We start from the raw sequence: 7,497 nt of genomic DNA, 5'->3' as shown, positions 1-7,497 counted from the left end.
TGTATAGCGATTACTTGTTCGCAAGGTAATTTTCACTTCCACTCTTTTAATTATTCATGGAATTAACACGTTTTATACACATAATAATCTTCCTTTTTCTTTTAGGTTTCCTCTATCTGTATTATTCAACGAACAAAGTCACACTTGCTTTGTTTTAACCACAATATAATTATGACATTTAGTAACCTTGTATTTTGCACTGAAACAATTGAAACTAATTTATTCACTTATTTTAGGTAGCTGTCATACATTACGTTCCACAAACAAGGATTCACAACCTATATTTGCACGTACACCTTCTTGCATGTTGATTACTTGTTCACAAGGTAACTTTCACTTTCACTATTTTAATTATTCATTGAATTAACACATTTTATATTCAAGCAATAATCGGAGCACACTTAATAATTTTCTTTTTCCTTTTTAGGTTTCCACTATCTGTATTATTCGACGAACAGTGTCACTCTTCCTTCTGACTTGATCACAATATTGTTATAACATTTAGTAATATTATATTTTGCATTGAAACAATTGAAGTTAATTCATTCATTTATTTCAGCTGGCTGTCGTACATTGTATTCCGCAAACCGGGATCCATAACCTATATTTGCACATACACTTTCTTGTATGATGATTACTTGTTCACAAGGTGAATTTCACTTTCACTATTTTAATTATTCATTGAATTAACACATTTTATATTCAAACAATAATCGGAACACATTTAATAATTTTCTTTTTCCTTTTTAGGTTTCCACTATCTGTATTATTCGACGAACAGTGTCACACTTCCTTTTCTTCATTTTAGTTTTTATTCTGCGCCAACACGCAAGTTTACTGACACCGATCCAATTATCCAATTGCTTGCCAATAGCATTTAAAATACAAATTTTTGAAAATGCCGTAGCTATATTAACCCAAATATATTTTAGATATAGTATAGTGTGATACCATCTATATTTTCCAAGAGGAATCATAAGATTAGCACTCATGTTATCTACGTCAAATGCTAGATGTAACAACCAATGCAGTATTTTTAATCCAATTATAATCCAATGGCTAGCGTACTTATTCGAATTTTTATATATATCCTTGACTGGTGATTCCCTATTTTCTCCCTTTTTATTTCCTTGAACACGTTGAACTTGCGTTTTTTCGGCTTGAAAATGTTTAGAATCCTTTTCCTTAGTTATCCATTCTTCTTTATTTACTTTATTCGCAACACGTTGATTTTTCTCTAGCTTTTCAGGATGAATAGTTTCACTGGAAGTGCTTATTATAATTAAATTATTATTTATTTGTACGGAACGTTTAGGAATATTTTCGGTAGATTTAGAATTATTCTTTGAATTTTTATTACAAACCTTTCTGCTTATAGATTCTGTTTCGGATATAGGGATAGGTATACTTTTATTCTCTGTAGTCTGATCTTCCTTGCAATTTAATGGCTTGGCTTTGAGTCCGATTAAATTATTTTTTGATGGTTTTATAAAAATTTTTGAGTGAGATACACTCGCTATCTCCTTTTCTATTATGTTTGAAACATTCACGAAATTCGTGGAGCCTTGCTTTTGTATCTTTGCCAAGTCGAACGTGGAGAGGCGTTTCGCACTTCCCAGCGGGTCCAATATCTCCGTGGTATTAGGCAGTGGATAATCGTTGCCTATCGTTTCGTCGTTCAGTTTTCTAGTTTCCGATTCTTCTGCAAGTTCTTTGGCATTAGTATTGTTTATCTTGTTTGGGAGTTCGGAAAATTTCTCACTGATGATCCTGTCTGTGGTGTCGTGCGTCCTGTTACTATTTAAAGTGACGTTATCCCTTATCACAGCAACGGAATGGTGTTTGCGTTGAAAAGTTGATTGATTCAAATGATCGTCATCCCTCTTTTGACTTAGATTTCTGTCGAGGTATTTACTTATGCATTTTTCTTCCCAGATTATTGCTCTTACTCCTTTCCTGGCATCTTCCTCTATTCCCGGATTGTTTAGATATTTCCGCGACGGCGGTACAAATCTCCAATCCCTGTGGTTGTTTCCGATGTAATTACTATTGTATGGGGAATGAGCGTTGTTTCGGTTATAATTATTCGGAGGTGTCGGACGCTGGTATCGTATTATATCGTTCACTTGTTTTAATTCTCGTGTTGCTTTCACTGCTTGGCGGTTATTCCTGATATTGTTGTTAGCGTTCGGAGGACGTACGTTATTGCGTCTGTAATAGTTTGAGGGAGTCGGTCGTGTGGGTCGCGTTCTATCGGTTATTTGTTTCAATTCGTTTGTTGCATGGACGGCCTGACGATATGCGTCTTCTAAAGTGTGGTATCCTGCTAGCTTTACTCGCATATATACCTCGTTCGGAAGTCCTTTAACAAAAGCTTCTCTTACCTCCCAATCTATAGTTTCTTGGATATCGGGGGAAATGATTCCGTAGTCGCCCTTTTCTCCGTCCATTATTGCCAATCTAAGGTTTCTAACTCGGTCCATATAATCTAATATGTGTTCCCCGGGTCGTTGAAATATCGTTCCTAATTCCCCTCTATATTCATTAAGAGATTTCCTTGGGCCGAATAGGTCCTTTAATTTATTTCCAAAATCGTTTAGGCTCTTTAATTCCGTATCTTCGATGGCGAGGAACGCGTGTCCGCGGAGTTTATTGGTTAATAATTTTACTAATTGTGGTTCTTGGTACCTAGGAATCATATTTCGCGCGCGCTCGCAAGCTCTTAAAAATTGAAATACCGATGGTCGATAGCCGTCGAACACTGGCACCGATACGATCGCGTCTTTTACTTTAATTGATTGGGTAAATCCACTCGGCTGGGCCGTCACTTGTTGTGTCGTAGGCGACGATGCGGGTGTATTAGATTCTTGCTTTGCTTTGAGTTCATACACGCCGTTTTGTAGTTCAACGAGTTTTGTATTCATGTCGCGAAAATTCGCATCCCATGCTTTAAGTTTTTCCGATAACGTCAAGATTAAGTCTTCGTCTAATGATTCTAGCCCGGTCGCCATTATTTCTTAGGTATATAATTTATTGATAAATGTAACAACTTTAATCCTCTGTGGAGCGTATCCCACCGCTGCCACCAAAAATATAACGCTCTAATGTTACGTTCCTGTTTGTTTGAATTGATTTTAAACCGTTGAATTCGCAAGATTTTTTTTTTTTTTTTTTTTTTTTTTTATTGTTTTAATTTTAATTAGTTTTTTTGTGTTTGTTTTAATTTATTTTGTTTTGTTTAATTTAATTTAATTTAATTTAGTTCGATTTAGTTGAGTTTCGTCAGGAGGGGAAAATTTACACGATATAATTATATTTAAGATATTGAATCAAGGTTTTCGATTAAAATCTATTTCTAAGTTGAAAGTTTATTGTTACGTACTCGTTTAAAGTCAATTCAAACTTTTGATTTTAATTTAATCTGAAGGGAAAGATTTAAATTTAATTGGCTGTATAAGAAATATTTCTCACACGGTAGTTGCTGCCACCAGAAACAGTCTGAGGACTGTTTCGAATAGAAAAATTTCCTTGTACTTATTTTCGAAATAATCTATTGATAAATTAATTACTTATGGATAGCGTTGACTAGTGTTAGGCTACTGATAAAATAATTTCCACGTTTTTCGGCTAACCTGCTATGTGCAGGGATACTCGCACGGGAGAGGATTAAAGTTGGATAAAAATAAGTATTCGATTTGTTCGCACGGAATTTATCTAAACTTCAGTATAGAACTATTTAAAATTATATATATATATATATATATATGTGTATGTATATATCTATATGCAGGAATTGTTTGAGAGTTCGGTTCAATTTCGTTGTATAGAATTTATTTAAATTTGAATATGGAATTATTCAAGTTGTTATATATATGTATATATATATATATATATATATATATAGCGTTTTAGGGACGGTAAAACAAGAGTGTTCGCGTTAATGGATTGGTTAAGATTTCGAATTTTCTTCGTTTGATGCAAATTTTATCTTTACGTTTCCTTCTCCTCCTCTCTTAATTTCGCCAATGAATCTATCATTGAACTGGACCTTAGTTCATTTGTTAGAGTGATTTTTTTTTTTTTTTTTTTTTTTTTTTTTTTTTTTTTACCGTTTCGATCTTCTTGCCTTCCGAATTGAGTGTTTACGAGAAAGTGATTTCAATGATCCTCTCTGTGTGGGGTTCGTGTGATTTCGCAAACCTTGCCCAAAGATGGGCAGTATTTTGCCAGCAGTGGGAGGAGGAATGCGAAGATCAATAGATGGTTCGATAGTCGAAACACCGTTATCCACAACCCAACACAGCGAATGATCCTTTGGTTAAGATTCAGAAGGGAATTATTCTATTTTATAATTGTATACAACGATGGCAAGAATGAAGATATCGGTCAATTAGATCTAATTTGATAGTCTTCTCTGCGTAAAACTCGTGTGATTTCGCAAGCCTTGCCCAAAGACGGGCAATGTTTTGCCAACAGTGGGAGGAGGAATGCGAAGATCAATGAGTGTTTCAGTAATTGAAGACACCGTTTTCACAAGCCTACGCAGCGAATGACCCTTCGTTTATTCTCAAAATTGAAACGAAATTGAATGTATTAATTGATGATAAGTAAATCGGATTCGGTTCCTGGATGTGGCGAAGTTACTAGAGAAGAAGAAAATTTTATAAAAATTGAGACTCTTACCTTGTTCCGTCAGGGGCCATCGGCTCGTAATAGTCGTCGGTGAAATTTTTTTTTATTTGGTTTAGTTATTCGACTCAGGTATAATTATTATTAGAACTGTAGTTTATTTATTTTTGATTAGAAATACACTCTAAATAAGCTTGCGGCTTATTTATTCGGATAAACGTCGCGGGTATAAATATATTTATTTATGAGGATGTTTTTTTTTTTTTTTAAATCTCGCCAATGAAATGAACACTTAGAAAGATTTCTAACTTAATTTGTGACTTAAACTGAGCAATTAATAAGAGACCGTCGAGGTGCAATGCGCGAATGACGACAATATATTGACAACAAAATAACAAGCCGAAACGTAACGTACAATTAGCGACAAAATAATGGACTGAAACGTAACGTATAATTCGCGACAGAATAATGGACGATGTTCTGTGTTGCTGCGTTTATTTATAATAACATCCCCCACAGGGTGGCGGTCAACTGGTGGTTCGCTTCCGTGGGAATCGGGATGCTGCAGTTTGGGGTTCCCGAACTCGTACGTGAGAGAATGCAAATTCTGTAATCGTTGATGTCTCCTTTGCTTCGTTATCTTGTCTTTTAACTTCCAGATTCCCATCGCGGGTACGTGAGAAAATGCAAAAATCTGTATTTCGACTTAGTTCCCATCGGTTCTATTTTCTGCTGAGGTAGCGTCTAGGAGGCTCGGAGCTTTCCATGCTGGTCTAGTCTTTTCTCGAGAATTTTTATGTTAATACAGTGGGAATAATTTTTGTTCTTCGGCGCGTGGAAGGGCCGGTGGCTAGAGTCTCATTATTATATCGACACTTGCTCCGGCAACACGCGCGATCCGCCACTCTCCTGCAATAAGGATTTCTTCTGATTTATCTTCCGTGAGTTTGGTTTTGAAGAATATTTCCATGTTATGGTTGCTTCCGGGATTTAATTTGATTTTCGATTTTTGCTGTTTTCGTGGTTTTGATCTCTTTTCCTATTTTCGTTGTTTCAGCGCAAGAGAAAGTGGGATTCCGAAGAACCGTGTGTGATTCCGAACGATTTATTCAGCGCATGACGCGTTGGCAGTTCCATCCTGAAGCTTCTTGATTTCGATTTTGCCGCTTTGGATATACCCCGTTCATATGTTAGTTATACATATATATATATATATATTTATTTATTTATACATTTTAAATATATTTGTTTAGTTTTATATTTTCTTTTTACTCCATTATATATATATATATATATATTTTTTATACAAAGTAATTTTCGCATAATAAAATTGTTAACAATGTGTTTTATGATTCATTTCTCGCGGCTGATTTCCACCAATCCCCGGCCTTCCTGTCCCGTGTCTTTATTTATTGCTACCTCGGCTCGACGTTCCATTTTGTATTAAATATTTATTTTCGCTGTTCTTTCCTTTTCCTTTTCTTTTCTTTTTTTTTTTTATCGAAAGTATAATTTTATTATTATTATTTTTTGTAACACGTACGAATCAGTCCACGCATGTTCCAAAATGGCCGCCCGCGAATGTCCCTCGCATACAGTGACTTCTATTGATCTCGGATCTATTTATCGATTATGTGTAAATCTTGTTTCGGCGTTTTGACGTATAGTTGAATTGAGAAATATTGTATTTTGTATTTATCTAATGTGTATAATTATTGCGTGTGTTCCGACATGCGCGTATAAATCTAACATGGCTGCTCGCAAATGTCATCAGTGAGGTTACAGTGGCGGGTTTTTAGTTTTATCGAACTGATTTTTCTGTGTGTCGCTCGTTTTCCCTTATTCTACCGCAATTAGACTATATATTTATTGTTATTATTATTGTTAAAATGACAATAGTATTGTTCATGTGAATATATATATATATATATATATTTATATTGTGTGTCATTTTAATGTGACTAATGTTTTGTAATTTTTTTCGATATTGTTATTTATTGTGCTAAGTAGTTTATTTTATAGTGTTCAATATAATATAATATAAAACACACACAAACGTATATATATATATATATATATATATATATATATATATATATATATATGCATATACATGTTTCTTGTAGTGGTGTAGTTTCATACGAAGTGAAATGTTAATTGTTTATTTTGTGTTTACTAGATTGTTAATTTTGATTTAGTAGAATAGAACACGCATACACACACGCGCATATAAGTATATATGTATATATTTCTGATAGTGTGACTTTCTTATATAAATTCTTTAATTGTGTATTTGAGGTTATATGTCAATTATTTGTTTTCATATATACATATATGTTTTGTAATGTGACAACGTAGTATTGAGAGTTTTATTTCTATCGTTTACCAGATTATTATGTGTTTGATATGGTTTACATATTTATGCTGTACGCAATTCTCCCAGTCGAGGCGGTGTTAATTATTTTTAATCGCTTGATTTGCTAACAAGTAGTTAGTTAGTTTCAATAGTGCTATGTGTATGTTCTATATCTTTTATATTCATTTAGATTATTAATAGCTTGGTTTAAAATCTAGATTTTATATATATATATATATAGACATGCATGTTTCGTAGTATAGTTTTCATATGTAATTCTTTACTAGAATGATCACGAGTTTTGATTATGTATTTTAGTGACTAATGTTTTGTAATTTTTTCGATAGTGTTATTTATTGTGCTAAGTAGTTTATTTTATAGTGTTCAATAATATAAAACACACACAAACGTATATATATATATATATATATATGCATATACATGTTTCTTGTAGTGGTGTAGTTTCATACGAAGTGAAATGTTAATTGTTTATTTTATGTTTACTAGATTGT

The 7,497-nt window shown here is 33.5% G+C and overlaps 1 long non-coding RNA gene across 1 annotated transcript in view; it reads left to right on the top strand.

Annotated features, from left to right (window-relative positions):
- Positions 1–201: 201 nt before the first annotated feature.
- Positions 202–7,497, top strand: part of LOC138188108 (uncharacterized) — a 90,046-nt gene continuing 82,750 nt past the window's right edge. Inside the window, exons 1-2 of the long non-coding RNA XR_011175359.1 lie at positions 202–326; positions 428–649. This is a non-coding gene — a long non-coding RNA (uncharacterized LOC138188108). The remainder of the gene's footprint in view (positions 327–427; positions 650–7,497) is intronic.

The sequence above is a fragment of the Bombus flavifrons genome, chromosome 16, assembly GCF_040668555.2.
Source record: "Bombus flavifrons isolate JBK064 chromosome 16, iyBomFlav1_principal, whole genome shotgun sequence".
In the NCBI taxonomy this organism is placed as follows: Eukaryota; Metazoa; Arthropoda; class Insecta; order Hymenoptera; family Apidae; genus Bombus; species Bombus flavifrons.
This window is presented reverse-complemented; position numbering and strand designations above follow the sequence as displayed.